Source organism: Hypanus sabinus, chromosome 6, assembly GCF_030144855.1.
Source record: "Hypanus sabinus isolate sHypSab1 chromosome 6, sHypSab1.hap1, whole genome shotgun sequence".
In the NCBI taxonomy this organism is placed as follows: Eukaryota; Metazoa; Chordata; class Chondrichthyes; order Myliobatiformes; family Dasyatidae; genus Hypanus; species Hypanus sabinus.
This window is the reverse complement of record NC_082711.1, coordinates 169,240,114-169,265,640: the sequence shown is the minus strand read 5'-3', so window position 1 is coordinate 169,265,640 and position 25,527 is coordinate 169,240,114.

The window sequence follows — 25,527 nt, the reverse complement described above, 5'->3', positions numbered from 1 at the left end:
GTAGTAAAATGGGCCAATATAGCTCAGACCAACCCAAATATTTTATCAGAATTTGCACCATTCTGAATCTAATTAAGCTCTATACACAGACTCTGGATGAACAGCCAATCCATGGTTGAAAAAGCAAAGTCCTCGCATTCTCCCTTCAAGATACTGTTAAGGTAGATTTTCCTTGACCTTATAACTGCTTGTCGTAAAGGTTGAACTAGTATTTGTGAGGGTGCATTCTGACAGAGAAATTGTATATTCACCTCCAACATCAACCCTTTTTTGGATAAGCAGTGAAAAGACCACAAGGCCACACAGCCCAAACCAGCAGCATAAAAAACGCAGCTGGAAGTTAGTATGTCTCAGGACTACACTGCCAGTGCACTAAGGATACATTCATTCTAAAAGGTTCTGGCTACAACTCATCTTAAGCACTGCTACCCCACTGAGAGAGCTTCTGGGTTAAATACAAGTCAAAGTTTAAGTGTTGAACAATCCCAAAGGCACAGTAAATACCAAGCACACAGAAAATATGATGTTGCATAAAGATCAAGAATGTGCTAAAGTGTACTTAGTGCCGTCACTGAATAGAAATAGAAGTTTCTTCCATGTGTTAGAATGACTGGCAGCTGTGTGAGCTGTTGAAGGGTCTGCCAGTGATCAAATTTCATTTGAGGAATGAAGAATAAAAAGTTTTGCAATGGCCAGACATCGTTGCTAAGAGTAGATTTCTGAAGTAAGAATGGTAAGAATGTCCCTGCAGACAGCATGAATTGTTCTTTATTTTACTTCCAAAAGTCCCTCAAAATCGGGTACCACACAATCATATCTGTGTGGCCAGCTTCCAAAGTCTCTTAAAATCAGGCACCATGCAATCATACCAACTTCCAGTGAACAAAAATGTACTGTAACATTTCTGCCAAAGCCAGTTTCCGAACTGATAAGCAGAAGAAAGGGGAAGGTGAAGAATGGTGTATTTTTTGAATTCTGAATCTCTTATTACATTCATGAACAACAGAGGAGTTCTCCCAGACAGGTACATGTTCTTCCCCAAATAAAGACTTTTTAGCAATGCATTTTGTGGTTTAGCAATTCTATGATAAAAATCTTGTCATTTACACACAGTGGCCACTTTACTAGATACAGGAGTACTTAATAACATGGCTATTGAGTGTATGCTAGTGGTTTTCTACTGCTGTAGCCCATCCACTTCAAGATTCAATGCATTGTGTGTTCAGAGTTGTTCTTCTGTGCACCACTGTTGTAACACATGGGTACTTCAGTTACTGTCACCTTCCTGACCATCCTCCTCCACAGAACTGCTGCTCACTGGATGTTTTTTGCTTTTCACACCATTCTCTGTAAACTCTAGAGGCTGTTGTGTGTGAAAACTTAAGATGATAAGCAGTTTCTGAGATACTCAAACCACCCTGTCTGGCACCAACAATCAATCCACAGTCAAAATCATTCAGGTGACATTTCTTCTCCATTCTGATGTTTGGTCTGAACAACAACCAAACTTCTTGACCATGACTGCATGCTTTTTTGCTGTGTTGAGTTGCATTGAGTTGCTACCACATGATTGGCTGTTTAGATATTTGCATCAACGTGCTGGTATACAGTTGTATCTAATAAAGTAGTCACTGAGTGTAATACAGACCAATGCTTTCTTCTTTTTGTATTTTTTCCTTATTTAGATATAAGAAAACATTCTAAACTTATTGATTTTGACCATGACCTAAAGTGATAATTTTGTTTTCAAAATGATCACCTTAGGTGATAGAAAAGCCATTGATCTGTGCTTGGGCTTCAGCGTTAAAATGGCAACCTGCTCTGATGCTTTACCTTTAAATATAACATGGCCCAAAGTGCTCCATGGAATATGCCCTTCTTACTTAATGCTCTGGCATCATCTTGAATGAATGTGACCGCTCACTATTCCCTCTTGATTCATCTTTTAATTAAATTTAACTGTAGGTATGTTCATGTAGCACTAATGAAACACTAACTGGTAGATACCTTTCTTCAATAAAGCTCATCAACTGATAATCAAAAATGTGCTAACATTCAAAATGTGCTGAATTAAAAAAAATCCTTCATTGAAACTTTAGCACCATAATTCTAATGATCTTTGGGCATTCTATTTCTGAGGAAGCAGAAAAGAAAGAAAATGTGACAGACCTCCATAGTGGCTTCCAGTTCCCTTATGCAGAAAAGGACGAAGACTGAAGAAAACTTGCCCTCTTGAAAAACCCCTGAGGTTTCACAAATCTGCAGAATTCACTAAGAAATTAGCTTCTGATGAAAATCTGTTGGCTCAAATACCATAAATTTATGGAGAAAAATACTGTATATATTCTCCTTAAATTGGAAATAATATTTAAGAGTTTATGTGATTCTGTAAACTAGAATGTTGAGCCCACAAATCCATTTTAAGTAAGAGGCTTCAAGATGTAAGGAGAATTTGAAGAAGACAGACATTTTTCTATTTAAGGCATGAAAGCTAATCATGCATCTATTATACAATTCAGCAGGAAGGAAAAGTCAATCATCTTATCTAAGGGAGAAAAATATAATTGGCAATTAACATAATAATAGCTGCTAATTTATTTCTAGGATATTATGCTAAGTTACTCACATGTTAAGTGTGTACAATAGATATACACCATTTTAACTATTAAGAGGTAGCTGTATAAGAAATTACTCCTTTTACTCATAAAGCACATTTCCATTCCATCTCTAATTACTTGCAGAGAGGGTACTATCACGACTGTATAGCTGACTACTCAAAAACTTAAGGTTGTATGTTCAAGTCATAGCAGAGGCTTCAGCACAAAAATCCGGGCTGATGAGTGCATTATGAAGACAATTCAGCATTGTTGGAGGTGCCATCTTTCAGTGTTTAAAACACATTTGATCAGGTACATAGACTGGAAACATTTACAGGGATGTAAGCCAAAGCCAGGCAAATGGGACCAGCTCAGGTAGGCACATTGGTGGGCTGAAGGGCCAATTTCCAAAGTTCTAAGTTTGAAGTAAATGAATTATCGAAGTACATGTTCGTCACCATATACAACACTGAGATTCATTTTCTTGTAGGTATTCACAATATATGGAAAGAAACACTATAGAATCAATGAAAACGCGCACACAAGTCAGACAAACAATTGAAGTGCAAAAGACAACAAACTATGCAAATACAAAATAATAATAATAATAAGTAAATAGATACACAATAAATATCAAGAATATGGGATGAAAAGTGCTTGTGAGCCCATTGGCTGTGGGAACAGTTCAGTTTTGGGGTGAGTGAACCCTTTGGTTCAAGACCCTGATGGATGAGGGGTAATAACTGTTTCTGAATCTGGTGGTGTGGGTCCTGAGGTTCTATACCTTCTTCCTGATGGCAGCAGCAAGAAGAGGGCATGGCATAGATGTTGGTGATCCCTGATGATGAACGGTGCTTTCCTGCATTAGTACTCCGTGTAGATATGTTCAATGGTGAAGAAGGCTTTACCCTTGATGGACTGGTCTATATCCACTACTTTTTGTAGGATTTTCCATTCAAGGGCACTCATGTTTCCATACCAGGCTGCGATGCAGCTAGTCAATATACTCTCCACTACATATCTACACAAATTTGTCAAAGTTTTAGATGTCATGCCAAATCACTACAAACTCCTAAGTAGAGGCACTGCCATGCTTTCTTTGTCATAACAGTTTCGTACTATTCCCTGGAATGATAATGCCAAGGTATTTAAAGTTGCTGACCCTCTCCACCTTTGATTCTATGATGAGGACTGAATCATGGATTACCGGTTTCTCCTCCTGTAGTCAATAATCAGCTCCTTGGTCTTACTGACACTGAGTGAGAGGTTGATGTTGTGGCACCATTCAACTAGACTTTCAGTCTCCCTCCTATCTGCTGATTCATTACCACCTTTGATCCGGCCCATGACAGTGGTGTCATCAGCAAACTTAAATATGGCATTGGAGCTATGTTCATAAGTATAAGTATAAGGTGAGTGAAGTAGGGGGTAAGCACACAGCCTTGTGGTGCACCTGTGCTGATGGTGATTGTGGAGGAGATGTTGTCAATCCGAACTGACTGGGGTCTGCAAGTGAGAAAATCAAGGATCCAATTGCATAAGGGGATAATGAGGCCCAGGTCTTGGAGCTTATTGATTAGTTTTATGAAGGTGATAGTATTAAATGCAGAGCTGTAATCAATGAAGAGCATCCTGATGTATGCACTTTCACTGTCATTGCCATGTTGTGTAACTCTCCGAGTCACTAAACAGAGGCCTTCTCTCTTTTCTCACTGAGTGTAAAAAACACAGCTAACAAAAGGGAAGCCAACGCAGACACTCTGACCAATATTTATCCTTTATTCAATGATTTTTAAGGAGCGTTGTCACTGGGCCATGTCGTGCTGGATCTGCCTGCTTCCTGCCCAGCCATCCAGAATTATTTATTTCTCTGAATAGGGAGGACCAAGTGATATCCTAGTGGCCTCCTGCAAAGCAGTGTAGGTTTTAAGAGGTAAGGTGCTAACATGCCCCTACCTCAACAATGCATTGATGTTTTTGAAAGCGAATTGAACATTTAAAAGCAATTCCAAAAGATCCAAAAGATATCCTGCAGATGCTCGAAATCCAGAGCAACACACACTCACAAAAATGCTGGAGGAAATCAGCAAGTTAGTTAGCATTTATGGAAATGAATAAACAGTCGATGTTTTGGGCGAGACACTTCATCTGGCTTCTTCCCCCTTCCTTTCCAGTCCTGATGAAGGGTCGATTGTTTATTCATTTCCATAGATGCTGCCGGACTTGCTAAATTCCTCCAGCATGTTTTGTGTGTTGCTCCAAAAGATTTAAATGATAATAAAAAGACCAAAAAGTACCAATAAACAACTAAGAACATGAAAACAGAGTAAAATATTCAAAAACATATCTGTATTTTCCCCCAACTGAATAGAATTAGTGTCTAGCCAGCTTTCACATAAACTAGTTCTAAACTTTATTCTTAATCTATTTAACTGGTCAAATTTTATCTCCTCAGCTGGCATACTGAGATTTGAACTCATGACTCTAGGTCAATCGTCCAGTACATTAACCACAATAATGCTGCAACTATTTTCCAAGTAAAATCAATCTAGAGGTTTAAGAGTTCAGTAATGTGAATTTATCTAACAAAACTGACATAGAAAAGCCAAAACATGCTGTTCATCCCTGGATTCCACAACAGTAAACCACAGTGTCGAATAATTCCACACCAGCGTCGGATCCAGAGTTACTTTGTTCTCCTATACACTCGTGCTGAAGAATGACAATAAACAGTCTTGAATCTTGAGTAACAAGGATAGCTCAGTACAGGTTTTGGTCCCATCCACAAAGAAAATTGTAAATCATCTTCTGTTATCACTCCAGTGATATCTGTATTCCGTTTCATACCCACCATGGTGGAGTATCATGGAGTTCTCAAACTTAAAAGTTAAACAGTTAGTGTTATAGCCAAGCCCTCTCAAAGTCTAACCCTACGTCTCTGTTGTGAGAGTGGGAAATGGATAATTATGGCCAAAGGGGCTCTGGTGAAGCTGTTCAGGCTAATCTCCAGTAAGGTGGACACAATGGATTACAGAAATGAACTCCAACCACACCATTCACTTTGGACGATGGAGACAGGAGGTCAATGGCTTAATATAAGGGAGCTAAGGCCCCAGAAGACAAATTATAGCCAAGAGGCTACCACAACCTTCAGGTACAGAAAACTACATTTTGATACCGAATTCTGATATTAGTTAGATTCATGATGGTGTGGTATGATCTTTCCTTTTCCCAACCTCTGATGTAGTCTGGTAATCGTTATCTAATATAATATTCAGCAGAGTTCACAAGACTTCAATTATGTCTCCTTTTGCTCATGTTCTATTCTGCATACTCTATAGTTCATCTCATGACACTAATTAACAGTAATCAATATGCACGACTCTCAGGAGCTGTAAAAAGAATAAAAGCAATAAAACTACAAGTGTTCAAAAGGAAAATAAATCATAGATTTGACAGGAGCTGTAAGAAAAAAGATCCACCTGACTTGGAGTGCAGTTTTTTTATATATATATTCATTTAAGGGATGTTGGCTTTGAAGGAGATGTTGCTGAACTGCTGTAGTCCCTGGTGTGTGTGCATACACACAAAACTGATAGGAAGAGAGTTCTGAGATTCTGAATGAATAACTGTGAAGGAACAGTGATATATTTCCAAGTCAGGATGATGTATGGCTTAGAGGGTAACTTACATTCAGTGGTGTTCACTTGCGTCTGCTGCCCTTGTCCTTGGTAGATATTATAGATTTTGGTGTCTAAGGATAGCACTGAGTTGCTGTAGTGGATTCTCTCAATAATACACACTGTCGCTAATGTGTGTCAGTCTTTTTGGAAGGAGGGAGTGCTTATGGATGGGTGCCAATTAAGCAAGCTACAATATTCCATATGGTCTTGAGCTTTTTGAGTGTTGTTGAAGCTGCACACATCCAGACGAGTGGAAAATATTCTATCACACTCCTGACATGAGCCTTGGGGCTGGTGAGCTGGGTTTGAGGAGTAAGGAGTTGAGTTACTTCCCATAGACCATAAGACATACAGCATCTATATTCAATAGGTTTCATTGAGATACCCCCTCATTATTCTATTCTCCAGCAGTCATCAGAGTCATCAAATGCTCCTCATGGAAAACAGTAAATCTTTTGCAGATGGTAACAATTAACCCGTTTTCTTCACTTTTTCTTCTATTTTGTCATTATCATGACCATGATCAGGGGGCTAAGCAGATGCTGCACCTTGCCCAAGGGTGACCTGCAGGCTAGCAGAGGAAAAGAGAGCCTTATGCCTCCTGTGGTGGAGTCATATCTCCGTCCCACCACCCAAACTAATTGCTCACCTGCATTCTTCAAGCACTTCCATCCCAATACCAAACTCTCACTCATCGTCGTCTGATATGCATGCTGGCCCTAACCCCATAATTATTTAGTACAATAAGCTAGAGGGTTGGAATGGAGCAGAAATATAAGAAAAAGGAGCAAAAATATCCCATTCAGCCCTTCAAGCATAGCTTGCCAGAGAATTTTGAGGTCTGGGGCTAGACTGCAGGTGAGAGGATTATTGAGAACTTGGTGAAATGTGGGAAAGGAGTGAGCACAGCTTTAAGATAAATAACTACATACCTCATTATTGAAGATCTGTGACCACCTGTGACCTCAGAAACAACAACTAGACATGTGCCATGACTGCTATATTTCTGGAGATCACAGTCACGGTCACCCTTAGTTTTCTTGTCTCAAGTTCATCATGGGCTGTTGCTTAAGATTTCTGCCAGATATTACAGCATGCTGCTTCTTGCTGCTTTAGACAATCATCAGACTCCATATTCAATACAGGAAGACTTGGTCTACTTTTCCTTCAGTTTACTGGAACTGCCAGAGCAGCATTAGCTTCTCCAAAGTGCAGGCACTCATTTCCTTACATACATTTTCCTGACAACTTTCTGTCAGGACTGCCTGGCTGCAGCTCTAACTGGTCTCCACGGCTTCCTTTCACAAAGATTGTTCTTCCTGTGGGCATTATTCTTCACCAGATAGTTGAAATCCCTTTGACACTCAATGATTCAGGAATAGCTTCTTTCCCTCTGCTATCAGATTTCTGAATGGATATTGAACTCATGAACTGTACACTACTTCATTACCTTTTTTCTCTTTTTGCACTTCTAATTATAACAACTTAGAGTTACATATATAGTTCTTAATGTAATTTACAGTTTTTATTATTATGTATTGCAATATACTGCAAACAAATTTCACAACATATGCCAATGATATAAACTTGAGTCTGATTCTGACTCGTTCAGGGTACTCTTCGATCCCACACCCTCCCAGCAATCACTACAGCATCCATTCATTCACTCAATATACCTGGGAGAGATCTGCTTATGCCATTGCACTTATGAGTTGGCTACATAAATTATACCTACTGTGATACACATTCAGAACAGTGAGAACTTACAAAATATCAAAAGAAAATGCCACACTGAAACCAGCAATGTAATACATGCAAAGAAATCTGACAACACAGTTCTGAAAACTTAACAAATTAAGTTATTTCTCTTTATGTAACCTTTGCAAATAGGATAAAGATGACACACATTAGGGTTTTAATGCTTAGAAAAATGGTATGGAGCAATTTCTGGACGTGTACATAAGTGCTGAATCCATTCAGTTGTTTTACGTCACCTCTGGATTTAAACAACAGTGTTTATTTCTGCAAAAATGTGTGAATAGAATTGACAGTAAATATTCAAACTGTATACGTGTAGATTTGTTTTATGCCCAGAAGATATGTGAATAGAATTAACAGTAATATTTTCAAACTATACACACGTTTGGATTTGTGTTATGCTCACAAGATATTGCACAGGATGTGTGAAAACCAGAGAAAGCATCAGGTACAATATCAGAAAAAAGTATACACTTTATTGAAAGTATATTGGTTAGTTACTGTCTGTTGTGTCGCTAGCATTTAGGGCCACAGTGAAGTTTCTCCATCTCTGTCTGTCCTTGGCTATCTTCTCTGTTGTGCTCCAGGTGCGGTTAAGGGTCCTCATTTCTGCCTCTAGGGTACGGCACATAGCTGTCTTTGGTCTCTCACATTTTCTCCACTGTTCAGGGGTCCAATAAAGTGCTGTCCTGATTATGTAGTCGGCCTCTTGTCTCATTACGTATGAAAGTATATTGATTAGCTGAAAATGTTATCAGCTTGCAGTTAATCTAAAATTTGGCAAAACCAGGGCTCACAAAGTCTCCTTGTGCTGAGAAGTTTTCTGCTGTGCCATAACAATTCTTTGATTATACGAGATTAAAGACATTATCAATGGAGTTTAATCTGATTCGCATTTTGCTATCCTTATATTTTTTTCCCAAATTATAAGAGGGCTTTTCTTGTTGACTTAAAATAAATCTAGTGTCTAAATTCATAACTTTCTTTATTCATTTACAAAATGTAAGCAGCATTGGCAAGGCCAATATTTAAGTCTATTTCAAATTGCCCTTGCAGGACTTGTTGGGCCATTTCAGCAAACATTTGGGAGTCAACCATATGTTCTGAGTTTGGAGTCACAAGGAGGACAGACTACATAAGAACAGATTCCTTTCCTGAATGATATTCTACAACACTCTAGTAATTCCACAGTCATCCTGACTGACACTAGCTTTTATGTTCTACAATTTATTTAACCAAAATCAACTGAAGTTAACTACCTCAATAGATTAGAGCTCTTATCTCTGATTTATCAATGGAAACCTCCAGACTCCTGGTTGAAACGCTGAAAAGCATGTAACAGCTACAGTACCAAACAGCTCTGAAATACAGTAAAATTTGGATTGCTATATTGGAGGCTAATAATTCTAAAATTAACTTTTCTGTTTATTTTCATTACAGGATTTACCCCAGTTGCTTTTTATGTAATTGTATCTTTCATGAGGTTACTATTTGTTATCTGTTAAACAGGTATTCTGCGAATGCATATCCAAAGGGATTGACAGTCACCTTCCATGCTCACTTTGACGGTCAGCTCCAATGCTGATGACACCACTGTCTTTGGCCGAATCAAAGGTGGTGATGAATCAGCATATAGGAGTGAGATTGATAATCTGGCTGAGTGGTGCCACAACAATCTCTCACTCAATGTCAGCAAGACCAAAAAGCTGATTGTTGACCAGGAGGAGGAAACGCGAGATCCATGAGCCAGTCCTCATTGGGGGATCAGAGGTGAAGAGGGTGAGTGATTTTAAATTCCTCGGCATTATCATTTCAGAGGACCTGTCTTGGGCCAATACACAAGCGCATTAAGAAGAAAGCACAACGGCACTTCTACCTCCTTAGAGGTTTGCAAGAATTTTGCATGACATCTAAAACTTTGACAAACTTCTATAGATGTGTGATGGAGAGCATGTTGACAGGCTGCATCATGGTCTGATATGGAAACACCAATGTCCTTGAATAGAAAATCCTACAAAAAGTGGTGGATACAGCCCAGTCCATCAGGGGTAAAGCCCTCCCCACCACTGAGCACATCTACACGGAGCACTGTTGCAGGAAAGCAGCATAGATGCTTCAGGGATCCCTCTCACCCAGGTCATACCCTCTCTTTGTGGCTGCCATCAGTAAGAAGGTACAGGAGCCTCAGGACTCACACCACCAGGTTCAGAAACAGTTATTACCCCTCGGCCATCAGGCTCATGAACCAGTGGGACAACTTCACTCTACTCCACCTGCCCCATCACTGAACTGTCCCTGAAACCTATGGACTCACTTTCAAGAATTCTTCATCTTATGTTCTCAATACTTCTTTTGAATTTGCAATTTGTTGTCATTTGCATATTAGTTAATTGCCCATTCTGTTGGGCGGAGTCTTAACAATGATTCTATTACGCTTCTCAGAATTACTGAGTATGCCCACAAGAAAATAAATCTCAGGGTTTATATAGTGACATATATATATTTTGAAAATAAATTTACTTTGAACTTTGAAATGCCTCATTTACAAACAATGGCTGAGAAATGTAGTCACTGCACACGTCTTTTATAAAGTGTCAATTCAGTTATCAACTTCATTTTATCACCAACCCCCCCCAGGACACAATTTCAAGTAAGTATAAACACAGTGCTCCTTTCATAAATGTCTATTACAGACATAACTATCTACTTTTAAGGTTCTCACATGCCCATCTGATTTTTAAAAATTCCTCATTTACAGTGAGCAATTTTTTATGCCTTGAAGTTACAGAAATGCTATTGGGAGCATCCTGACAAATTGCATCTCCACCTGGTATGGAATCAGTTGAGCATTGGATTGAAGCCCCTACAAAAGACTGGGAGAACTGCTGAGAGGATCATAGGGGTCTCCCTACCATCGAATGGGAACACTTATCAGTATTATTAAGGATCCCACCCATCCATCCAGCATCCTTTGACTTAGGAGACTACGATACATAAAAACAAGCACGGTCAGGATGGGAAACAATTTCTTCCCTCAGGCTTTTGAACTCCCAGTTGCATAATATTTGAAGTGTTAATGGTTAATCCGGTCCTTATTTTATAATATTTAATTAAAATGCACTTATTTTGTTATTTACATGTGATTCATCTGTAGATTTTATCCTTACCTTCATAAGTTATCATGTGTTACATGCTTTACACACTGATTCGAAGAAACGCTGCTTCATTCCTCTATACATTATATACGTTATATACACGTATGTAGTTAAATGACAATAAACTTCATTTGACTTGATGTGCAAGGCAAGCTGCTGGTGACAATGTCCTGCTCATGTCTATAGCTTAACAACTTAAACTGCATTATAGTAGCTAATGAACAATATCAAAATACTATTGGCTGAGACATCTGATGGACACAGATATGAACACAATGCTTTCTTCTTCTCCAGCATTTAATGTGTTGCTCTGGATCAGCATAATATCAGCATCTGCTTAATCTCTTGTGTTCCTGCAACATTTTGTGTGCAGTTTTCTACTTCTTAGCCTTTTTGTATCTTTTCCCAATCAGTTGACAGTTTTCATATTTCCACATTAGCATCCCAAGCATCTAAGACACGTTCAAAAGCAAGGCCACAAAAAAATAACATCTATCATGAAGGGCCCCCATCATCCAGGATGTGTTCTCTTCTTACTAGCACCATCAGAGAGAAGGTTCAAGAGCCTGAAGACACAGAGTCATCATTTTAGCAACAGTGTCTTCTCTCCTGCCATCAGATTTCTGAATGGACAATGAACCAACCCAAGAACACTATCTCACTACCTTTGGTATCTTTTTGCACTAGTTATGTAATTTAAACACACACACACACACAAATATAGGTATATATATTTATATATATATTGTAATTTATAATATTTTTTATAAATTGCACTGTACTGCTGCTGCAAAACAATAAGTTTCACAATATATGCCAGTGATATACGTCACTGATTCTGATTCACTATATAAAATTTTTAAAGTACTGTTCAGAATCAGAAGGCCTCTTCTTGATAAGTGAATCCAGTAAGCTGATTTTCCTTATTTAGAAACATCATTTATTTTCATTGGGTAATAAATTCAGTACATCTCCATTATTAAAAGAAACTTTCTTCACTCATAATTGCCATTGCACCATGAAACATTTCATTAGCAAATGTTTGATGTTGCAGCATCTGCACCACCTAATTCCCCATTTCACAGAAACCTTAATATAACAGATATTAAACTCAGATGTTTTCTGTTTGGAGGATTATATAAATTTGAAACTTGGGAGACAAATAGCAGTCTAATTAAATTCTTTCATTAAGTAAATAGTTATTTTTTTTATTTAAACCAAGCAATGCTGTGAGGCTCACTCCCAGTTCAAAAGTTCATGGCTTGCAGGGTTGTACATATGAATCATTGACTGAAGAGGAGTTCAGCCTTTCAAGTCAATTACTGAAGAAACATAAGAGAGGAGACACTTGGAGCTAAAAGAGAGAGGGAAAGACAAAGAGACAAAGGGAGAAATATACAGAAACCTAGAGGAAGAGACAGAGATGTTCCCACAACCTACGGACTCATTTTCAAGGACTTTTCATCTCATATTCTCGATATTTATAGCTTATTTATTTATTATTATTATCTCTTTCTTTTTGTATTTGAACAATTTGTTGTCTTTTGCACACTAGTTGAACGCCCAAGTTAAATTGGTCTTTCATTGATTCTATTATGGCTATTATTCTATTATGATTTATTGAGCATGCCCACAAGAAAATGAATTATATATGGTGGCATATTGTATATGTAGTTTAATAATAAACTACAGATGTAAAGACAATGAGGGGAAGCATGAATTAAAGACAGAGATGGACAAATACATTTACAGAAAAAAAAACAAAGAGACAAAGAGAGCATAGCAACATAGATAACGAGAAATAAAATGCTTTTGTTGCATTTCTTTTACAGTGTAATGAAAACAAGTTTAAAAGTGAAAAGGAGAGACAGAGAGGGAAAGGTATTGTGGGGGAGTGAGAGGAATAGAGAGAATCTTTGATTCCACCACCAACAGATTTTACTTTGTTTACTTACAAATAATTAAGTTAATTACAATGTAATAATTATACTTAAACCACGAATAAAAGCTAACAGTGTTTCAATGTAAGTACAAAAGCAATCTATACTTTTGCAGCACCCATCCTCTAAAGCCAATTAAATTATTGCAAGTAGCAATTTGTGGAAGTATGATAATCGTGTCTTACCTGCACTAATTTGCCTAGTAATCATAATGAACTGTTCATTTGAGTGAAATAATCAAATTCCATTGGCTTCCAATCAAAAATTCAGCAATGGACAGCCTTTGCTCATCATCATCTCACAAACAGGCTGCCCAAAGTACGGTATCAAATCCGGTATACTTTCCATTATAAAATTACTTACCTGTGGCACAACTTTTAAGCGATTGGCATATTTGTTTTTCAAGATCTTATTCTTTCTTTACCCTACCAGCATGTGAATGCTTTCAAAATATTGTAGCAGAAAGCATGTATTTTTAAATTGGGTGGAAACATTCCCCAGAGTAGCTCACTTAAACAGGTTCAATGCTTCCCTGCATCAATACCACAGTAAAATATAGTCTGAAAGTGCATTACCCATCAGGATTAATGCACTATCAGATTGTGCAAATTTAAAAAATTGCTTGGTAACTCTCATTCCTATCAAATACACATTCCAAGCAGGTGATGGAACTATGCATAACGCTAGTACAATTTAAAAAGAAATCATATAGCTTGAAGAGCCATTAAGAGTTAGCACATCAGGATAGATTCAAGGTGCATGACTCAACCAAAAGATAAGATTGTTCTAAATGAAAATAATCAACATGTTTCTTTCAGACTTTTCAGCACTTTAAATACAATATATAGTTATAAAATGGGATGACTGTCAGGAAGGCAAATAGGTAAAAGATATTTTGTGTACACCAGCATCAAGGACATCATCAAAAGACACTGCCTCAAAAAGGTGGCATCCATCATTAAGGACTACCATCACCCAGGACATTCCCTCTTCCTATTACTACCATCAGAGAGGATTTCTGAATGGACAATGAACCAAGCTATGAACACTACCTCACTATTTTTACACACTTCTTGTCTTTTTGCACTACTATATATATATAATTGTAATTTATAGTACTTTATGTATTGCACTGGACTGCTGTGCAAAACAACAAATTTCACGATATCCATCAGTGATTTTAATCCTGATTCTGGTTCTATTATAGCAAACTGCAATTAAATGTCCAGATAATCTCTTCCTGGTATTACAAGTGAGTCATACAAAGAATCTAAAATCACCCGAATGGGTAGCTTTTAAACCTGTAACAGCTCACTTTATCCTCCAACAGAGCATTTGCCAGCACAGCACTCCCTCTGTGCACACTAGAGACCGGGCCAATGTACTACACCCTGCAGAGTATCTTGAATCTACAAGCAATCTTTCATCATATTTATTAACACAACAAGAATCTTCTTGCACTTAAGGCATTAAGATCAATTGTACATTGAGGGAATAGAAAGACATCTGGGCCAATTTGTTGGGGGAAGGCAGGCTCTTTACCAGTAAGGACTGTAGTTATTTGATTTGATTTTTAGGACAATCCAGTAGCTTTCCCAGCACCGACTCAAAAATGACAAGAGGTATTATATTCAACTTCATGCAAGGATGCTAGGATATGAACTTATGACCCTTTGCTTGTTTCTCCAGTACCACAATTATTATATTCTTTTACCTAATGTTCATTTTCTGTCCCCTTAATTAAAGTGTGATAAAGATTATTGTTAGCATTATCAATAAAAATAGTTTATCTAAAAAAATGAAGGAACCCCTACCACTGATACCAACTATGCAGAAAAAATATTAGCATAGATACACATTTTAAGTTAAGATCTTATTTCATTTTAACTGGAGGGCATCCACTTCTGTATCTAGCCAATGATTTAATCTTCAATTCCTGCTACTGTTTCAAATCAGTAAATTTAATTTAATAGAGGAATGAAAGAAGGCTTCTTTATATAAGATGAAAATAACCAAAATTCCTTCTACATTTAGAATTGCTTGGATGAAAATGCTAATAACTGTAATTTGATTAAAGATGAATTCAACTAAAATTCAATAAAATTTGTTCACAGCACCATGGAGGGTCATAGCAATAATTAACATTTTTAATAAGTGGGTAAATATAAACATGAAGAGCTGTTTTACTAACCTAGCTGAAAATGCTGAATAGTGCATTCCTATTCCCAAGGCTGCTAATACTTTATTTTCAATTCTGTTTTATGTGTAAAAGGAAAAGTGAATAGAATGTCATCAAATATCAGGCCCTCACTTTGAGGAGGAACTTTATGATATCATTAGTTATTCATTGATGCTTGTCATGGAACCATAGGGAGACAGAACAGAGAAACAGATCGTGACCACGAAAGTCAGGGTCAAGTGTTTCATGATCCTCTGTTACCAGAGGTGATATGAATATACATCATTCAAAAGTACTTGCTCATGAGGGACTTAGATTGGGTCAATAAAATAAATCTATTTCTAATAGAGGAAGGATCAATAATCAATGGGCACATATTGAACTAAGTGGTAAAAGAGCCTGAGATGACCACAGAACTATAAGAGAAAGGAGCAGTTTTGGGCCATTCAGCCCATCAAACCTGATCCACTATTCTATCATAGCTGATTTATTGTCCCTCTCAACCCCGTTCTCCTACCTTCTCCCCATAACTTTTGATGCCCTTACTAGTTAAGAACCTATCAAGCTCTGCTTTAAATATATCCAATGACCTGGCCCCACAGCCATCTGCGGCAATGAATTCTACAGATTCACCACCCACTGTTCAAATGGATGTCCTTGTACTCTGAGGTTGCACCCTCTGGTCCTAGACTCCACAACGATAGGAAAAATCCTCCCTACATCCACTATCTAAGTCCTTCAACATTCAACAGGTTTCAAAGAAATCCCCTCTCATCCTTCTAAGGTCCAGAGCCATTAAGTGCTCCTCTTATGTTAACCCTTTTAATCTCAGGATCATTCTTTTTTTTTACAATAGGTGCAGAAGTAGACCATTCAGCCCCTCGAGTCTGCACCGCCATTCTGAGATCATGGCTGATCATTCACTATCAAAACCCGGTTCCTGCCTTGTCCCCATATCCCTTGATTCCCCTATCCATCAGATATCTATCCAGCTCCTTCTTGAAAGCATCCAGAGAATTGGCCTCCACCGTCTTCCGAGGCAATGCAATGTTATAATATTAACAAATAATCTTAAATATTCCAGAAGACTGTTATTTAGCATGCAGTGCATTTATGATACAAATTTAAAAAGTAAACAGAATAATGCTACTGCTGCTTCATACATAATGCAACCTGGGTGGTTGCAGCGAGTTCAGTAGTCTTATGGCCTGAGGGAAGAAGCTGTTTCTCACCGTAAAAATCCTTACCCTAATGCTACAGTTCCTTGTGCCTGATGGTAGGGGCTTGAAGAGATTGTGGGATGGATGGGAGGCATTCTTGACAATGCTACGGGCCCTCCTTAGCATTGCTCCTGATAAATATCTTGGATGGGTGGAAGAGATTTCTTGACAAAGTAAACTGTGTCTTATCTAATGGCGTCATTTTGTTAGATTTTTGAAAGGGTGTGGCAAATGAGGAAGGCTTTAAACAAAGAGAAGACATTTCCTGTTTGGTTAACATTTTATAAACACATTTTGGTTCTGTAAAAACTCGGTCATGAAAATGAACTGCATTTCCATATTTTTAACTTCCCTTCCCCCACCGTCATTTCATTCTGTGATAAGGTTTGACCTCCAGCTAGTAAGTTTGTTGAGCCAATCGTGATGGTCGATTCACTTTTATTCATTTTTGTGGACCACCTTGGTTGTGATGCAGTCTGTATTGAGATAAGTGGCAAGTAATTTAAGAGGGAACAGACTTTTGTTAGAGGCTATTGCAGGGTCAATGTCTGTCAGTTCACTGCTGCTCTCTCCATGTGGGTGGTAAGCAAAGGCCACAAAGGAAGTTACTAAAGAGCAGTGACAACACTCTGTCAAATGCTGCATCTCATTTAACTTATCAGAGGAAGAATTAACAGTGAATGCAGTAGTAATGCCAAAAGCAGCAACTTTTTTTTTTGGAATGTTGTAAACACGCACATAAAGGCTACCAGTAGATATGGGATGATCTTTCTCAAAAACACACCAGCCAGACGTGTGCAAAATACTCAGAACATCATTCCATAGATGATCAACTTTTTCATGGATATAAAAGGCAGAATTACTTGAGATAATCAGATAGAAAAACTGTCAGGTTGAGCAGTGTGTCATTGTAGGGCAGGGGTTCCCAACCTTTTTTGTGGCATGGACTAATACCATGAAGCAAGTGATCTGTGGACCCCAGGTTGGGAACTCCTGTCATAGGGAGAGAGTTATATATGGTCTGCCTCAGATTTAAAGAGCTATGTGGAAGATTAAGGCTCTTCTGGGAATTAAGCAACAAAAAGTATGAAATGCCAAAGATGTGTGTATAATGTTCCTAAAATGTTGAAATTATTAAAGAGAAACATAAAAGTGACATTCAGAAGACAATAAATGTAAATCAGTGTTTATCATGAATGAAAATGGTAAAGATTTTTATAAAGCTATGTTAAAAATCAAAGAAGAAAACTGAAACACATGATGATATTTCATCTCCTGTAACAGAGAGATTAAATGAGATTGGAAATATGTTTTGTTTCATTAGTAGTTGAAGCAGCTTTGAATTGCTGAAAATCTTGATCTTTTATTATTTGCATAGCGAGTCCTGTAGGGAGCTGACTAAAGAAATTAAATACTCAGTTTTTTTTAATTCCCAGGTAGTCCAGTGGAAGAGAAGCCTGAATGACATGTGAAAAGATCTTATGGATGCACTGATTCTTAATGCCCATGTAACCTGGAATCTGAGCTGTTGTTTGATTGCTAACACAGATTCAAAATTCATTTTGTGACAAAAGAGTCATAGAAGGCTAGTTGGCCCATCAAATATGTACTAAGCCTAGCCCTCAAACAGAAATCTAGTTAGTCTTACCCATCAATCTTCTCTGTGTATCTCTTCAAATATTTATCTCTGAGCCCTTTAGAAAGATAATATCAAAATTTAGCCAATGTGCTGTTAGGTAGACTTTTTGGTTTAAATCCAAGCCACTCATTCTGATTTATTGTAAGCTAAAGTCTTTCCTCATGTCTTCCCACACGTGGAGTACAGTGAGCAATTTTGGACCCCTTATCTAAGAAATGATGTGCAGGAAATGGGAGAGCATCCAGAGGAGGTTCAGGAGAATTTGTATCATAAATGCACTGCATGCTAAATATCAGTCTTCTGGAATATATAATATTATTTGTTAATATTATAACATTGCATTGGGAAATGTACAATAATGCATTTTGGTAAAAGGAACAACAATGTGGACTATTATCTAAATAGGGAGAAGGTTCAAACATCAGAGGTGCAGAGGGACTTGGGAGATCTCGGCTAGACTCCTAGAAAATTAATTTACAGGTTGAGTCTGTGGTAAAGAAGGCAAATGCAATGTTGGCATTTATTTCAAGGTGAATAGAATACAAAAGCAAGGAGATAATGTTGAATCTTATAAGACACAGGCTTCACTTAGAGTATTGTCAACAGTTTTGGGCCCCATATCTCAGAAAGGATGCGTTGTCAATGGAGAGAGTCCAGAGGAGGTTCACAAGGATGATTCTGGGAATGAAGGGGTTAACATATGAGGAGCGTTTGGCAGCTTTGGGCCTGTATTCACTGGAATTTAGAAGAATGCATGGGGATTTCATTGATACCTACCGAATGTTGAAAGAACTAGATCGGGTGGATGTGGAGAGGATGTTTCCTATGGTGGAGGTATCCAGAATTAGAGGGCACAGCCTCAAAATTGAGAGGTGACCCTTTAGAACGGAGGAAAGGAGGAATTTTTTTAATCAGAGGGTAGTAAATCTGTGGAACACTCTGCCACAGGCTGTGGTGGAGGCTAAGGCCATGGGTATATTTAAGGCAGAAGTTAATTGTTTCCTGATTGGTCAGGACATCAAAGGATATGGCGAGAAGGCAGGTGTATGGGGTTGAGTGGGATCTGGGATCAGCTATGATGGAATGGCGGAGCAGACTAGATGGGCTGAATTCTGCTCCTATATCTTATTATCTTAATTTACTTATAGTAATATTACTTTGTGATATGTGTAAGTTATATGTGCTGTGTTGTGTATCTTCGTCCACAGGAATGTTGTTTCATTTGCTGGCGTATATGGTTAAATATCCAGAAACTTGAACTTGAAATTTTTAACTGTAGTGCTAAGTATTTATTAATACATGTACACATATGTAAAGTCTCATCAGTTTTGATGTGTGGCATCATTTGCTTTCTCCTCCACCTCAAGTATTGTTACATTGATTCATTTTGCCTATACCTCAGATCTATCAGAAATCAAATCAAGTACAGGACATGAACATCCATGGGAACCCAAGACACACAATGGGGAACACCTTAGGTGCAGTTCTACTGTCATTTCTACTTTGATGACAAGTGGGTTTTGAGTCTGCACCAGCAAAAGTATGTGAGCTCAGATTTCAGGTCACATGAGTGTTAAGGCTAACCCTTCCACACAATCCTCTCACATACTACTCAAAGTTCATATTGGCTATATATACCACAAGACTATCCAGGGATTTAACTTAATATTTTTTTAGTATTGTAAATGGATATTGTTGTGCTTCCCTAATATTAAAAATGATTTTCAGGTAGGATAGAACCTAGTACATGTTGAGTGTGTTGCTTCAATGCACCTTGTCAAATGGAAATCTGCCTGTAAGTAAAACACTTATTCTGGCAATTATACATCACAGTATAATTGTGATTGGTTGGGCAGCGCAGTAGCATAGTGGTTAGTACAATTACTTTACAGTGCCAGCATCACCGACTTGGGTTCAATTCCTGCGCTGTCTGTAAGAAGTTTGTACCTTCTCCCCATGACAACATGGGTTTCCTCCCACATTCCAAAGACGTATGAGTTTGGGTTAGAAAGTTGTGGCATGTTTTGTTGGCATCGGAAGTATGGAAGCTGCTGGCTGCCCAACATAATGCTCAGATCACAGCGACCAATGATGCACTTCACTGTTTTTATGTACATGTGACGAGTAAAGCTAATTGTTAAAACTGTGACCTTAATGAAATGGGAAAATACCTACCCTATAATTTGATGGAAAATAGTAAAATAGGAACATTTAGCTTGTAATTTTTATTTCAATACACAATTTGAAATAATTTTATAATGAGAGTTACATCATAGAGTAACTGTAACACTCACACACACTCATGCTTTGGAATCAGAAAACTCTGGATTTCAGCTCCATTCCATACATAATTTAAGTCAGTAATTCAGTCAAGCGCTCAATTTCCTTGTGTGAGTTACTTGATCAGGAGGCCCCATCAACCCTGATCAGGTGTTGCCAGAATCTAGGAAACTGTTTCAAAGGGCAGAGAGGATTTATCCTAGACTCCCATACAAAAAAAAAACAGATTAGTGGTCAGTGTGTGACAACATGTTGATTGCAAGCTAAACTGCTAGCTGTTTGCCTACTGAAGAGTGTCAAAACATCAGCAATAATGCTACCTATGGAATTGCTGGGATGTAGAATGATTTCTTTTCCCTTTGGCCAGAGCTTCATCTGTTACAAATGCTGATTATTCAGCATCTTGAAAGGGAAAAGACAAGTTAACATTTTAACTTTAGAGCATTCATCACACCTATCAACAATGAAGCATTAACTTGTTTATATACCATATGGTATATAAGTGTCTTTGAACATCATAGTACTAAGCAGTAAAGTTATTACCCCTCAACCACCAGGCTACTGAACCAACATGGATAACTTCACTCACCTCAACTCTGAACTGATTCCACAATCTATTACTCACTTTCAAGTACCCTACAACACATGTTCTCAATATTAGATAATTAATAATAATAATAATTATTATTTGTATTTTTGTATTTGCACAGTTTGTCTTCTTTGGCACATTGGTTATTTGTCAATCTTGGTTTGTGCGTAGTTCTTCATTGATTTCACTGTACTTCTTTGTATCTACTGTGAATGCCCACAAGAAAATGAATCTCAAGGTATGGTGTCATATACTTTGATAATAAATTTACTTTGAACTGTGGAATTAGTCATTTACTGGAAGTATCAGTAAAAACAGAATGCAGTCCAAAATTTATATTCGTAATTTGAGCCCAATTTTAACAAAATCTGCTAGTGGAAGTGGGAAGGGATTGCATCAAGCATCATTACTAGTTCAATTTATATTTAAAGTCAAAGGACAATTTTTATTCTGAGAGCTAGTGTTAGATAAATAGAAATTTGCTTCAACTACTTAGCTGGAAGGTCAAAGCCAATGAATTCAGCCTCTGCTGCAAACTCTTTTCCACCCCCCCCCCCCAATCCCGTTCTCAACTCCTAAAAACATCTGGAACTGAATTAAACAGTTCACAAGCTCTGTTTCATAATTAAAATTCTCCAGGCATCCTCTATACTCTCCCATGTGCAAATCACATCCTTCCTATAAACACAGTGACCAGAACTGCATACAGCACTCTAGCTGTGGCCCAATTACTGTTTAATGCAGTTCCTGGATATACAAAACAGAAAATACTGGAAATACTCAGTAGGTCATACAGCAATGATAAAGAGAAAATGCCACTAGCACAGAGACAGAGAGAACAAGAAGGAAGATCTAACATAGGCAGAGATCAATAAGAAAAATGGTGGTAAAAGCCACAGAATATCTAAAGGCTTGTCTTGGGGAGACCGACCTATGAAATGCATGTATGACCTGAACTTATCAAAAGAGATAAAAACATACTTCTCTTTCCACATACACTCAGTAGTGGCCACTTTATTCGGTACACCTACTCACTAATACAATATCTAATCACTTAGTCGTGTAGTAGCAACTTATTGCATAAAAGTACGTAGACCTGGTTGAGGTTCAGTTGTTGTTCAGTCTAAACATCAGAATAGTGAAGAAATGTGACTTTGACCAGTTGTCTGCATTAAATTCCATCTGCCATTTTTCAGCACATTTCCCCAGCTGGTCCAGATTACTTTGCAAGCTTTGATAGGCTTCCTTGCTGTCCACTACTGAATCTTGGTGTCATCCCTCAAACATACAAATATTTTAGCACAGATGGCATTGTCAGACAGACAGACATACTTTATTGATCCCAAGGGAAATTGGGTTTCGTTACAGCTGCACCAACCAAGAATAGTGTAGAAATATAGCAATATAAAACCATAAATAATTTAATAATAATGTTAATCATGCCAAGTGGAAATAAGTCCAGGACCAGCCTATTGGCTCAGGGTGTCTGACACTCCGAGGGAGGAGCTGTAAAATTTGATGGCCACAGGCAGGAATGACTTCCTATGACGCTCACTGTTACATCTCGGTGGAATGAGTCTCTGGCTGAATGTACTCCTGCGCCTGACCAGTACATTATGGAGTGGATGTGAGTCTTTGTCCAAGATGGCATGCAACTTAGACAGCATCCACTTTTCAGACACAACCGTCAGAGAGTCCAGTTCCACCCCAATATCACTGGCCTTATGAATGAGTTCGTTGATTCTGTTGGTGTTTGCTACCCTCAGCCTGCTGCCCCAGCACACAACAGCAAACATGACAGCACTGGCCACCACAGCCTCGTAGAACATCTTCAGCATCATCCGGCAGATGTTAAAGGACCTCAGTCTCCTCAGGAAATAGAGACGGCTCTGACCATTCCAGTAGACAGCCTCAGTGTTCTTTGACCAGTCCAGTTTATTGTCAATTCGTATCCCCGGTATTTGTAATCCTCCACCATGTCCACACTGACCCCTGAATATTGTCCTGAATATACAAAGTTTGCTATTGTGCTGCTTATATAAGTAATCACTATCTAGCTCTTATTAGTCACAGAGCAGGTTGGAGAATGACAAATAATGAAATGAATGAACAAAATATCAGATTAAATTGTGGTTTATCCTGGATAAAAGCCAAACTAAAATGAATAATACTTGGAAGAAGATAAGCAGGTGGACTTATTTAGCTTTTAACACCCAAGTAAAATTTAATTTGAATGTTGTGATTAAGGTAGTCCAATTAGTAATTTATTGCTGCAGAAGCAGTGATTGGATGCAGGTATCAAAGCCACTGGAGTTGGGTTGAACTCCTAGAACTGTTCCTCATTAACATTATTTACCTCTGCTCCATCTTGAAGCTTCTCATGAGGCTGGCCATTTTTCTCAAAAAATTTAAAAACTCACATTGATAGTGATGTTTGCAAAACAGATTTACCATATATCCAAGACTTTCATGACCTTAGGGTTGGAAGTCATGCTCTGAAGTCAGACATGGGTGTAGGAAACACAACTTGCACAGAGGAAACTCCCACAAACTGACATGGAATTGCAACCAGATACAACATGGTAGTGTAGCAGTTAGCATAACATTATTGCAGCATCAGTGAACACCAGTTGGATTTCAATTCCCACTGCTGTCTGTAAGGAGTTTGTATATTCTCCCCGTGACCATCTGGGTTTCCTCAAGGTGCTCAGGTTTCCTCTCACATTCCAAAGACAAACAGTCAGGGTTAGTGAGTTGTAGGCATGTTAAGTTGATGCTGGAAGTGTGGTGACACTACAGCCTTCTCAGCCCAACCTTGCTGATTTGATTTGATGCAAATGACACATTTCATTGCATTTTTTGATGTATATGTGACAAATATCTTATTAGATAATCAGATTTGCTCTCGGTGACAAATAGAAAGGAGATCTTCCTTGCTCTCTTTCAGAGACACAACCTGCTTTTCACCTAAGAAGTTAAGTTGATAACTATTTCAAAGATTATTTTACTGATCATAGAAATAAAGTTCTAAAGTTTCAAAATGATCCTATGTGTTGAAAGTAGACCTGGCAAGGGGATGGAAATACAAGCAGAAAGACAGAGGAAATCATTGCAGAGACCAAAGCAAAAGTTAGAAAATAGTCAGAGTGTAATACAGAAAAGTTAAATGCACAGGACACAAAGGTTACTAGACTCTATAAGGTCAATGAATGCAAGGGAACTTTATCTGAATGTCTCTCTGTAGTGTATGAAACAAGGTCAGTGGCAGAGATCAGTACAGAGGGGTATGATTTAGTGGCCTGCACTGAAATGTGGTTTCAGGGTGGAGATGATTGGGAATTAAATATCCAAGGGTATCAGGTAATACAGAAGGATAGGCAGGAAGATAAGGGAGATGGAGTAGCTCTCTTAACTAGGATGAGATCAGGGCGACGCTGAGAGATGATCCAAGGAATAGAATGCTGAGTCCATCTGGATAGAGATTAGGAATAGTAAAGGGGTAAAACTCACTTGTGAGAGTTGTCTATTGGCTGCTAAATAGTAACGTTACATTGGCACAGACAATAAACAAACAAATATCTGATGCATGTAAGAATGGAACAGCAGTTGTCATGGGGACTTGAACTTGTACATGGATTGGGCAATCAAGTTGGATGAAGCACTCTCGAGGAGGATTTCATATAATATATCCTTGATAGCTTTCTTGAACAGCATGTTAGTGAACCTATAAAGGACTTCATCTTGTGCAATTAGACAAGCAAAATACTGCTCTTGTAGTTAGGTACCCTCTTGGAAAAAGTGATCACAGTATGACTGACTTTCTCATTCAAATAGGGGTCGCAATAGTTCAATCTGAAGCCAGTGTATTATGCCTGGTTCGTTCCAGTGTTCACTCTCTGGAAGACAAAATGAATTGTCTTTGCATATGGCTGATCCAATGCAAGATGAGGAACTGCTATGTGCTTGTTCTTGCAGGAACATGGCTCCAGGGCAACATCCCATGCACCAGATATCTTCAAGCCATTCCATTCAGTGACATGTGCTCATATTATTTTGTGACTGTATGTGCTGTATCATAAATATATGTGCTGTGTACAGTGTATGACTGATGTATTGTGTTTTGCACCTGAGCCAAGGAGGAACAGTGTTTCCTTCAGTTGTATACCTGTGTATGGTTGAATGACAATTAATTTTGAACTTGAACTTGAGCCAACATAGATTACAATGGGATGAGGAAGGAGCTTGCTAACATAGACTGGGAAGATAGGCTGTATATTGAGTTGGTTGAGGAACAGTGGAAAATTTTCAGGAATTTTTTCAGTGTTCAGAAAGTATATTCCAGTTAAAAGCAAAGATGAGGTGAGCCAGCTTTGGGTAACTAAGGAAATAAAAGAAAGCAACAAATTAAAATCTCATGCATGCAAAGTTGCAAGTCTAGTGGGGAACATGAACATTGGAAAAATTTAAAAAGTAGCAAAGGGTTAGGG